Raw genomic sequence first — 12,947 nt, forward strand, 5'->3', positions numbered from 1 at the left:
GTGGGGGTGGGTGACCTCTAGCAGTTTGAAATGTGTACGTGAATCCCTATCCAAACCCAAGTGTGCTGCTCTTGGAGTGCAAGCATTAAAGAGGATGGTACTGTATTGCAAATCTACAGCAGGAAAACACTTGATCAGTTTGGGTTATTCAAATGAATTAAAGAAGAGAAAGCAGAAAAACCTCCCATGTTTTCTGAATTGTGGGGTGGAGGATTCTGTTAGCTAAATACATCAGAAAATGGGGTGAGGCATCTGCTAGCGCTCCCCAAGAATAAACTGCATTCTTCTAGTACAAATCTTTCCCATCTAATGACCAGCATTTGGAAAGATACAACACATCTGTGCTTAAAAGGATTGCAGCTCGGTGTTACTGCATCTGTTTCTCATGCCATAGGTCCCATGTTCAATTCCTGGTATCTCTAGGTAGGGCTAGGAATCTCCCCAGAAAGCTGTTGCCACCCAGCGTGTAGATATTCCTAAGCTGGATGGGACAGTATAAGGCAGCTTCCTAAAACAAGTCACCCTGATTTGAGACAGATTTACACTTGAGCACATGTGCATAAAATTGTAGCTTGAGTCTAAGTCTAAGATAAGCCACTAAACTTAGGCCTCATTCACATCCTGCATTTATAGTGCTGTGATGCCACTTGAAACTGTCATGGCTCCCCCAAAGAATTCTGGGAACTGGTATTAAGCTACTGAGAGCTGTTAAGAGGCCCTTATTCCTCTCAGTTACAATTCCCAAAGTTCCCTGTGAAGAGGGATTGATTGTTAAATCGCCATGGGAGGGGAATATGGGTCTCCAACTAACTTTTGGCACCCTTGACATCCTACAGCTCCCAGAATTATTTGGGGAAGCCATGACTGGTATCATAAAGCTTTAAATGTATGGTGTGAATGTGGCCTTAGGCTGCTTATCAAAAAGAAAACATGTTTTGAACATCTGCTTTGTGTGCCTCCATGACAGCTGCCTTATACTGTTGGTCCATCTACGTTGGTTTGTTCTACACTGACTGGCAGCTACAGGAGGATAGAAGTATTAAGGGTTGCTGCTAAGGAAAACCATGTTAGAAGAGTCCTGTTGGACCAAGCCCAAGGCCCATCTGGTCTAGCATCCTGTCACTGTACATATGTGTACTGGGAAGCAAAGCCAGCCCTACCATTAGGCTGAATGAAGCAATGGCCACATTGGGGGAAGAGTTCCTTCTCTAGTGGAGGATAGAACGATTTGTGTCATATAGATTGCCTTGCGCTGCCTCAACTATCCCGCTTCCCTCAAGTGCTGGTGGAAGACGCTATACCATTGCTAGTGTTGAGGCAACGTTCAGCTAGCAGTCCACGTGGCTTCTGTATGAGCACCACCATGTCCTTTGCCTCAGGTGTGTCTTGGACTGGCCTGTACCTCTTGAACTTCTACCGGTCAAGCAACTATGACAGGGCAGGCATCACTGGAGGGGAACCAACCCATTTGATTGCAAAATATCTGGACATTCTCATAAAAACAGATAAAATCAAGAACACCCAAGTAACTATAAAAGGGGAACATGAAGCATTAAAGCAGCCATTTCAAAGCAATAACCTATTAAAAACAAAACATTCCACATGTTTGCACTCCACATGTGCCCATGTGACTTCTTAGATCCGTAGAACCAGCGCTTTTACAGATCTCACAATACTCAATTTGTTCTTGAGGGAAATGAATCCTTTACTGTGACATTACCTACACTTTGGAATGCCCTGACCACTGATAGGAGGCAGGTGCCTTCACTGTGTCATTTACTGCACTATATCCCACCTACCTTCTAAGGAGCTCAAGGTAGCAAACATGGCTTTCATCCTCCCCATTTTATTCACACAGCAACTCTGTGAGCTAGAGTTGGGCTGAGAGTGAGTGACTGGGTCCAAGGTTGTCCAGTGTGCTTCATGGCTGACTGGGGACTTGAACCCTGGTCTCCCAGGTCCTAGTCCAACACTCTAACCACTACACCACACTGGCTTTCAGTGCTAGCTAAAACAAGGAGGAGGAGGTGTGACTCTGGCAGGTAATATGTAAGCACCATGATGACCACAGGCATTTATAACATCATCCTCCATGGTTGTAATACAGAAGGAAACAACAACAGAAGAGACCGAAAATGAGAACTTGGTGACCATTTGCAGGTATGTGGCATTTTCTTGAGGACATATTTTATGTCCACTGAGGAGGCCTCTCCATGTGAGCAAACATGAGCCACTATTCATATTAGTGAATAATATGAGAAAGCCACTATTCAACTAGTTAGCAGGGTGGCCTGCAGGTGGTGTTTACATCCCCACATGCAAATGTGCTTTGGGAAAGGAGCCCACTTAGACGCGTTTCTTTCAGTGTATACTGCAGCTGAAAACACAATTAATTTGTCTCTTGTTTTTCAAATGCGGGGGGGGGGGGGGATAAAAATGAAGGAGAGCACCCGGTTCATGTGCTCTTTCTTCTTCTGAGACGCAAGGGGACGGGGGAGAAAGAGCAAAGGAAAAAGAGTGCGGTGGGGGGAAGCCACAAATAAAGCTTGTGCTGAATGTTCAGTCTCTCGAAGAGGCCCCTGACTGCAAGGTTACCACGAAAGCAGCCAGAAGCCATCAACTTCATCTGATAAACACAAGCAAGGAAGTAAAGTGTGCATGAAGAAAAGGATGTCATAAGCCAAGCCTGAAAATATCACAAGCCTCGGTTTTATTCTGCTGTACTTCCTCATGCAGCTTGTGTGCTTTAATAGGTCCTGCTGGCGTGGCATTGCATGCTGTGAATAGGCACTGTGCAGGCCCCATTGTTCTCCCATGTAAGTCTGTCCCTTGCGGTGTTTCACTACACACACAGAGAGAGAGAGAGAGAGAGTGCAAGGGTGTGAACATCACATACCAATCCTTCTACTGAGGCATATCTTTTAATAATAATAATAATATAATAATAATAATAATAACAACAACAACAACAATTTATTATTTATACCCCGCCCATCTGGCTGAGTTTCCCCAGCCGCTCTGGGCAGCTCCCAATCAAGTGTTAAAAACACTACAGCGTTAAATATTAAAAACTTCCCTGAACAGGGCTGCCTTCAGATGTCTTTTAAAGATAGGATAGCTGCTTATTTCCTTCACATCTGAAGGGAGGGTGTTCCACAAGGTGGGCGCCACTACCGAGAAGGCCCTCTGTCTGGTTCCCTGTAACCTCACTTCTCGCAATGAGGGAACCGCCAGAAGGCCCTCGGCGCTGGATCTCAGTGTCCGGGCTGAACTATGGATTAAAATTGAATATCGTTTAATTCAAGTTTAGTTTAGCTTAATTCTAAACATCTCAAACTAAACTGTGTATAAAAATACATATATTGATGAAAATTGCATACAAAAATGCATTATGTTGAGGGAAATTGCTTTTCAAAAGTGGCATACAAAAATCTCACTAAAATGCAAATGAATTTTCATGAGGACTTAAAAATAAAATCGACTGAGGTGGAAATGTCGGGAACTGAATTTAAGACTGGAAAAGTTAGGAGCTCAGGGAAACTGAAATTAACAGATTTACCAATCCCTAAACCCTGGTAAGGCATCTGAAACTGAAATGGACTGTAGTACACATCAGTGCAGTAGTGAATTGTTTTATTGTTGAAAATAAGTTGGAGTGAAGATAGATGCAAGAAGATCAAACCTATCCATTCTTAAGGAAATCAGCCCTGAGTGCTCACTGGAAGGACAGATCGTGAAGCTGAGGCTCCAATACTTTGGCCACCACATGAGAAGAGAAGACTCCCTGGAAAAGACCCTGATGTTGGGAAAGATGGAGGGCACAAGGAGAAGGAGATGACAGAGGATGAGATGGTTGGATAGTGTTCTCGAAGCTACCAGCATGAGTTTGACCAAACTGTGGGAGGCAGTGGAAGACAGGAGTGCCTGGCATGCTCTGGTCCATGGGGTCATGAAGAGTCGGACACGACTAAACAACTAAACAACAACAAAGATAGATGTGTGTGAGGGAGAACAATTGAAAGAGCAACTAGTATGTCTTATTCCATTTGATGCAGATATCTTTTCATCACCTTATGTTATGAATGTATCTGAAAGCATCCTGGATTTTTTATTTTTGTTTTTGCCGTTAGTCATCCATGCTCACCAATAAAATTGAATTGCTTCATGACACTCTTCATGTGGTTGGTTGCAGATTTTGTCCTGCAAAGAACATTTCGTTTGCACAGTGTAGCGTGCCAAGCATTTGGGGGGCAAAGATTAAAGATGAATCAGCACGAGTGGTTACTTTGTTTTTGTTTAAAACGAATAAGGATTTGCATCGAGCCATTTTGTCTACTGTACTGAAATTGCCCCCAGAACTTACAAAGACCTGGCTGCAACTGCGTTCATGAATCACTTTAAGTACCTGTGGGTGATGTGTGCTCTCTTATTCTGGATTCATTGTTACTTACGTAATAACTAATCCAAAATAAACATTACCACTTGTCAAGACTTGTCAGCTTCTCTGTTTATTTCTTTTAAATCTTGCAGGGCTCTTCTGCTCTTCTGCATCCTTTACCATGTCAAGTAGAAGCTCAACAAGTATTGGTACACCTCTCTATGCTTTGAGAAAGTTTGCCAACTGATTTTTTGCTAGGCATTTGGCTACTGAAAGGGCAGGAGCCCTGGCAGAAAAAAATCCTGGACAAACCCACCTGGTTTTGCTATTACATGCACCGCCTTTTCCAGTGCATTATTTCTTTAAACAAACAAAAAAAAAAGTTTAGGGGTACTGTCATTTTGACCCAAGAAAATCACCATTTTATAGTTCAAATCGGGGAAAATAAATACAGTAAGTGGACAAAAGTACAAAGATTCACAAAATGTTTAGGGGTATGCGTCGTCCCCCCTCCGAAAAAAAGCACTGGCTGTTATAAGAAAAAACTGCTCCTTTTCCCTTATGGGGTACCCATGAGCCCATATAGAAACCTTTTGTAGGTTCTCTATCAGTAGGAGAAAATAACGGAGGCCAACCAGAGAATATTGAGAAGCAAAGCAGCTAGTAAGCTTGATCTTTATTAGCTGTTGCAACAGGATGCTCACAACCACATGCTGGAGGCAGGAGGGACCCAGGACAAAGGTGTGCAAGCCCTTTATACAGACTTTTGAACTGCCCACTCTGGAGCCCAAGACCGCCCCTCCATACATCATACGTACATCACAGAAGGGGTGGACTACAACAGAAATCTGAGTGCGTTGTTTTTATCCTGTCTGCCAGGTTACCTGATTGGATTATCTGGGCATCCTGGCCACACTTTTGTTATGATAACTATTCAATTCCTGAATCCAGGTCACAGGTCACATGCTCACCCTATTCGTATCTTAAATGTGCCCTTGAGACAGGATTTGTGAGCAAAGAGACAATGGGGAAGTGCCCCATTTCCTTTGACCTCGCAGAGAAATATTTGAGGTCATTTGGGAGAGAAAAAATGGTTTCAGGACTTTTTTCTGTGGGGTTTCAGACATGTGGTTTATACATTTATGTGTGTGCTTGCTTGGTACATTTATGAACATTTATTTTTTATATATAAGACCTTAAAATTCTTATAACACTGGCCTTTTCCATTAAGGCACCATGTATACTTTCCATATCAAAATCAGCACCACAATGAAGCTGCATGCATTGCCATTGCAAACTGGTTTACAGACCAAGAGGCTCCGTGACTTTAATAGCTGATGAGAGACAGGACTCAACAAGTTCAAGTTCAGTTAAAGATGGAGAACACTAAAAAGGAAGTGCAGGGGCTGTTGATTTACCTGATACCTAGGCAGTAGGCTCACAGGTCACCGTTTTCTCCACTGTGGTGAGATATACTGGATTTCTGTTTAAATTCTAGTCATTATTTTAAAATGTGCATCTATAAATGCAAATTCTGGGCAAATCTGTGATATCTTTTGCCAATTTTTTTTTAACAGCAATTTATTTTCTCTTCCTTTTTGGTGATACATAAGTGTCCACCCAATGGCATCGACATGCTAGGAAAAAATTAAGAGCTGTATTCAATGTTAGTTCAGCTTAGTGTGGACTCGTCGCAATTAATAGCATTCACAATATATTTCCATTGATTTCAGTGGGTGAATATAAGTAAGTGGATGCAAACCCTAGGCTGTTATGTTCTGTCTGTCAGGTAGCTTTTGAAAGCACAGAGCCTTTTAGATTTCCAGCAATAAAAACCTCGAAACTAAGCTGCAACAAAATCTAATTATAAAAGAATCAAGATTGCAACAGAAGTCTGAACTCATGTTCAACCAGTGTTTCAAAGGGTTGTCAAGATACACTAAGCTGTGGCATGAAGGCATGAAGAGCCATTCAGATGGACATGATAGGAGTCAAATTTTGAATCTTGGGGTAAAAAATTGCATGTGGGTTCTTTCACGTTCTGGAGGGTAGTTAACACAGGTTACTAAACATGCTGTGCAAAAGCCAAGTATCCTTTCCATCTATCAAAGAGCCAAGCTGCCAGATATTGCAGCCTCCCCTTTTCTTTTGACAGAATCATAGCAGATAGACTATGTCTCTTCCCCTCCCTCTGCCTGCCAGTGTATATTTAGTGGATTTATTTTCATGGCTGTTTGTTAATCCTTCCAAACAAATTAGCCTTGGTACTCCCTAGTCTTAATCACAGAGCTTAATCGCAGACCAATGAGCAGCAGTTTTGGTCATAGTGTTGTAAGACAAGTATCTCTATTTTTCAGGGACAGTCCCGCAATTACAAAAGCCACTCTGGCTTCTCATTTGATCCCGGAATGTCCCTATTCTCCCCATCAGTGCCACAGCCACCAAGTTGGGGGAAGAGAATGAGATGGCCCTCTCCTCCATGAATTTGTCTAATCCTCTTTTAAAGCCATTCAAGTTACTGGCCATCACTGCCTCCTGTGGGAGCGAATTCCATAGTTTATCTTTGAACTGCATGCAGTAGTACGGGTACTTTCCTTTATCCGTCCTGAATCGTCTAACATTCTGCTTCATTGGTTTCCTACAAGTTCTAGTGTTAAGAGAGAAGGAGGAGAACTTTTCTCTAATTTGGGCAATAGCGTGAGGACACAATATAGATTTTAACCTCTGGGAAAAACTTGACTTGAGGTTTACAGCATATTATTCTTTGAGGGAGAACTACTGTACCTGCAAATGATTCACAGATGGTATTTAACTCTGAGTAGGCTAGCTAAGGGGACGTGGGAGGTGCTGTGGGTTATACCACAGAGCCTAGGGCTTGCCGATCAGAAGGTTGGCGGTTCCGCGACGGGGTGAGCTCCCGTTGCTCGGTCCCTGCTCCTGCCAACCTAGCAGTTCGAAAGCACGTCAAAGTGCAAGTAGATAAATAGGTACCACTCCAGCGGGAAGGTAAACAGCATTTCCGTGTGCTGCTCTGGTTCGCAAGAAGTGGCTTAGTCATGCTGGTCACATGACCCAGAAGCTGGACAAATGCCAGCTCCCTCGGCCTGTAGAGTGAGATGAGCGCCACAACCCCAGAGTCGGCCACGACTGGACCTAATGGTCAGGGGTCCCTTTAGCTTTACTTTAGGCTTGCTAAGATGTATAAGACTGAATCAGATAAGTGCTGGAGATGCAAAGAGGTGGTGGGAACGGTCTTTCATCTTGCAAAAAAGGTAAAAGAGTATTGGGAAATGATCCATAATGAATTGAAAAAAATGTTTAAAAGGACTTCCCCCACCAAAAAAACACAGAGTCTTTTCTATTGGGGATAATTCAGACTGAAATTCCCAGGTGTCAAAAAAGGCTATTTATGTATGCTAATACTGCGGCCCATGTTTTGTTAGCCCCAAAATGGAAAACGAGCGAAGTCCCAACTAAGAAGAATGGCATCTTAAGTTGACAGAATATGCACAGCTTGCGGATCTAACATATAGAATAAGAGAACAAAAGGAACATACGTTTAAAGAAGATTGGAAAATGTTTATTGAATATATGGGAAATAATTGTGTACAGCTGAAAACACTGGCAACATTAAGATAAATTCAACAGTGTAAATAAGTTTTGATGGATGCAATAGTGGAATACCGAATGGTATAGTTTTTGTAAAATATGCAGGGATTTATGATATGTGAAATGAACCATGGAAAGAGAAGAAGGGAAGTCACTGAAATCTTAAGGATGTAAAACGAGTATCTTAAATTGTAAAACAAACAAAAAAAAATGATATACAAAAAAGGAACTTTTCTCGAACTACTTTCTCAATGCCATGCATAAGTTTATCAACTTCCATCAAGAGACAAGAGGAAATCTCACATTTTAGCTAACATTTCTAAGGTAAAGTCAATATCCCCTGCATTCGAGTTTGTGACACAGTAGCCTCTGCATAATTTTTCATATGATTTCAGAGGCAAACTGAAGGAGTCAAGCTTCCTAGATTTTTTGCCTGTGACCAAGAACAGTGGGTGCCTTGTAAGGGGAAAGGTTACTGACAAACTCTGATAACATGCTGACTCCTCTAATTATTGTTTCTAAAGTCCAAAGTCATAGGAAAAAATGATGAAAATTACATTTCACACAAACATCAACATGAAAGAGATTACTGGAACTTCTGAGTCATCATTTGGAACATCTTAATTATATATTGTATATTACATATAAAATGACTCCCATTGTAAAAATGCAGCCCTGTTTGGATGAGCTCAGTTCCTCGATTGTTTTATTATAGGCATTTTCTCGCCACGTGACTTTCGGTTTGCTGGGAAGACCCAACTGCCTTGATTGTTCAGTGGAAATGAGCTTTCCATCAAACATACTGATCTTGGAGCATGCTGTGATAAATTGAGTCCTTACTACAAAGACCTACTGGCATTTCTCCCAGAAAACAAAGTACAGAATATATACGTGGATGCCTTTAACTGGTTCAAAGAGAAGAGGGAATCTCAAACGGGGATCATTTGCCCAAAGAGTTTGAAACATTGCATCTACCCCAATTCCTTTGGGTACAAAACTGTTAAAATCAAACTCTTCCCACCATTGTTTCATGGCTATTCATCCTTCATTTAAATCAGCAGAGAATGTGAAACCTACTGACGCAGGCCCTCAGAAAACCAAGTTCTTGAAGCCGTTCCAGCTTGTGCTAGTGAAATCAGGGGTGGGCAGGCAGCCGCCATGTTTGTGGCTGCTACTTTTGTTTTTGCTGGAATCCTGAGATTCACCAACAGGAGCCAGGGGGCAAAAGAGACACACAAACTTCAACTTAAATAATCCTGAGCCCAGGAATTTGTTTTGAACACCAGAACTGAACAGTGTTCACAGTCCTTCCACACACAAAAATCCACTCCTGTTCATTCCAAGCTTTCGTTAATGTTAATGTTTCTTTAACATCCTATCATTTAGGACATTGATGTCATTTTGTTGCTGCTACAGTGGACAATTCGGAACCCGAACGCCGAAAACCCGGAAGTAATTGCTTCCATTTTCGAATGCACCTCGGAAGTCAAACGGCTTCCAAGGTGTGTTTCTCCATTTTTTCAATGGATTTTGCCAGCCGCCCATTGATCCTCAGTTTTTGAACGTTTTGGAATTGTTGAACAGTCTTCTGGAATAGATTACGTTCGAAAACTGAGGTTCCACTGTATTATTAAACAACTTGGGGTCAGAAATCCTTGTCAACCTACTGCCAGTCACCTAGAGATCTACCTTATGTCCATCCCTAACCATGAGAAGAGCTTGTTGGGTCAGGCCAATAGCACATTTAGCCCAGGGACCAATTAGCTGCCTTTGGGACGTCCAAATGTAGGACTTGCATGCAACAGACCTTTGCCTAACTGTCTTTTCTAGGAACTGGTATTCAGAGGTATAGTCCATCCCTGGTTTAAAGAATTATACAATTGAATCATACATTTTTTAAACTCTAATTTTATATTTTCAAAACACTTACATGCACCTCTAGTCTCATTGTTGTGTGTTAATTCCTGTTTGGCATCTTCAGTGGATTTACAGAGAGTTCAGGTCAGTAAAAAAAAAATAAAAAAAAATAGACAAGCCTGTGCATGGTGACTCAGAAGCAAGTCCCATGTAATTCAATGGAACTTACTCCCGGATAAATGTGTATAGAATTGCAGCCTGAAATAAGGTAACTTCCTCAATGGTTTCAATGGGAGTGCCTTAAGCATATGCTTAACTCTAATTGTAAATATATAGGACTTAATTTGTGCTTAATTTGTGCAGATTGTGCCCTCCCATTATGCACACACACTACTTAGAAATATGTATATTTTCCTTTCATAGACTACCTGCAACATTTCCTTCTTTTATCATTTCATGACATTATGCAACATCCCGGTGTAAAATAAAGATTTTGAAATGTGTGCTGCCCCCTAGAGGCAAGGGAGTGAACAAGGGTATTGAAATTTTCGGTAAAGTAACTTAGAATCATAGAATTGTAGAGTTGGTAGGGAACCTGAGGATCATCTAGTCCAACCCCTCCCCTGCAAGGCAGGAATGTGCAGCAGTCACATATGGGGATCAAACCTGCAACTTTGGCATTATCAGCACCACACTCTAATCAGCTGAGCTATCTTAACTACAAAACTAAAGGGCTAGAAATCTGCAATTTTTCTAGAAAAAGAGGTGCTGGGGAAAAAAGCCCTAGCGAAGACTGATATACAGTATAGGTGATTGCAGCAAGCCTGGAGCCACAATGTTTATCAATGTTGCAGTCAATATGGTGCTATGAATGTTTGTAGCAAGAAGTCTGATGTGTGTTGCAAGGCCTAAAGTCAGGGCTATGTACACTTCAGTAGCTTGAAAAGCAGCGAGGTCATTTCCCCCTCCCTGCATTTCACGTCATATTCTTATGCTGTTATACAGAACAGAGAGGGGAAGTGGATGTCTTCCCATTACCTGATTTGTTTCCCTGCCCCCACGCCAAACACCAATTCTCTGTCATCTGCGCATGTACATCTGTCGTGTACACACCTCGGCTTAACCCCAGCTTCTGCTTTCAAATAGGATGGAAGTTGCTTCAAAGGGAAGCACATCCAACAGGAGTATTTCTCGTGGTGCTACAGGATAACATAAGAACATAAGAAGAGCCTGCTGGATCAAGGCAGCGGCCCATTCTAGCCCAGCATCCTGTTCTCACAGGGATCAACCAGATGCATGTAGTAAACTCACAAGCAGGACCTGAGCAAAAGAGCAGGCTCCCTGCTGTGGTTTTCAGCAATTGGTATTCAGAAGCATTGATGTCTCCAACTGTCAAGGCAGAGCATAGCCCCAATTAACTATCTATTCCTTGAGACATGGCTAATATCATGCGTAAAGGTAAAGGTAACCCTGACCGTTCGGTCCAGTTGCAGACGACTCTGGGGCTGTGGCACTTATCTTGCTCTATAGGCTGAGGGAGCCGGCGTTTGTCCACAGACAGCTTCCGGGTCATGTGATCAGCATGACTAAGACGCTTCTGGCAAACCAGAGCAGCACACAGAAATGCCGTTTACCTTCCTGCTAGAGCGGTACCTATTTATCTACTTGCACTTGATACGCTTTTGAACTGCTAGGTGGGCAGGAGCAGGGACCAAACAATGGGAGCTCTCCCCGTCGCGGGGATTCGAACCGCTGATCATCTGATCAGCAAGCCCTAGGCTCTGTGGTTTAGACCACAGCACCACCTGCGTCCCTAACATCATGCGTATTTGGCTTCAAACCCTAGCGGTGGGAGCACATTGGCAATGTGGACAATGGACATAGCCTGAAAGAGGCCCAGAGGAGATGACAGAAATGAAGAGGGGCTGTAAGGAAGCAATTTCCTGCAAGTGACTTCAAATGCCAATGGGCTGTTTGTTTGCCTGCCATTTACTTAAACAGCTGTAATCAGGAAGTCATTTTCCAAATTATGTGAAAACACTTTGGCAATATCTCATGATATACCCATTAAGGGATCTGGAGGGCTTTGCCATTTTACAAGCTGGAAATGCCACTAATTAAGGGGCAATTTGCATGGCCATTGTTCACGGACATAAGTCAACCAAGTGGACTTCTGTGGGGGGATTGATTTGTGCATTCTGTGCCTTGAATGGGTATTCCAAAGGCTCCAACTTCTTGAGAACCCAAGATGTGGTGGTTCATAAACAGGTTCAGTTTGCTCAAGTCTACTGAAGCCATCAGCTGTGTGAGATCTAACAATTCTTAAACAGGGAATACAATGATTATGTTGTTGTTTTTCATGGGCAAGGAGTCCACCTCATCAGATGCATGAAGCGTCATCTTCTGGTGCAGGTATATTCATGTGGTTGAGAGAAGAAATGTAAACAGTGAGCTCAAGGGGAAATGAAACATGGAGACTATGAACAGTAATAATTACGTTAGCTCAGTTCTCCTTCCTGTGGTTGGAAGTGGAATAATTCCCATCCCACTACAAGTCTTAATCATCTTACCAATACCAGGATGTTTGTGTTATTGTCATCAATGCTGTTTTGTGAATATTGAAGGCAGGCTGCTTCTAGGCTTCAGTGTTTTGCAGGAAGGATTCAAGCATATACTGTAAATTTACACAATTAAAGTGGATTAAAGTGCTCTTGAGAAACAAAACCAGTTTGCCTGTCTTCCCAAGTGATGTGTAAAAATTGAGAACAATCATAGAGTTGTAGAGTTGGAAGCGACCCTGAGGATTATCTGGTCCAACCCCTTGAAATTTGTCCTGCACGGGGATAGAACCTGCAACGTTGCCATTATCAGTACCACACTCTAACCAACTGAGTTATCCAGGCTGACAATAGACCAGTGGATGTCCTCCTTGATGCCAAGCACCTTCTTATAACCTTAGTAAAGTGCCAGGTGTTCATTTTGTCCACGTGAATGCTCTCAGCATGTATCCAAGAAACCAGGGTTCCAGTCCCCATCCAGGCATGAAGGCGAATGGGTGGCCTTGGGCCAGTTGCTACCTCTCAGCTCAACCTACCTCACAGGG

Source organism: Podarcis pityusensis, assembly GCF_964106645.2.
Source record: "Podarcis pityusensis genome assembly, chromosome: 3".
NCBI lineage: Eukaryota > Metazoa > Chordata > Lepidosauria > Squamata > Lacertidae > Podarcis > Podarcis pityusensis.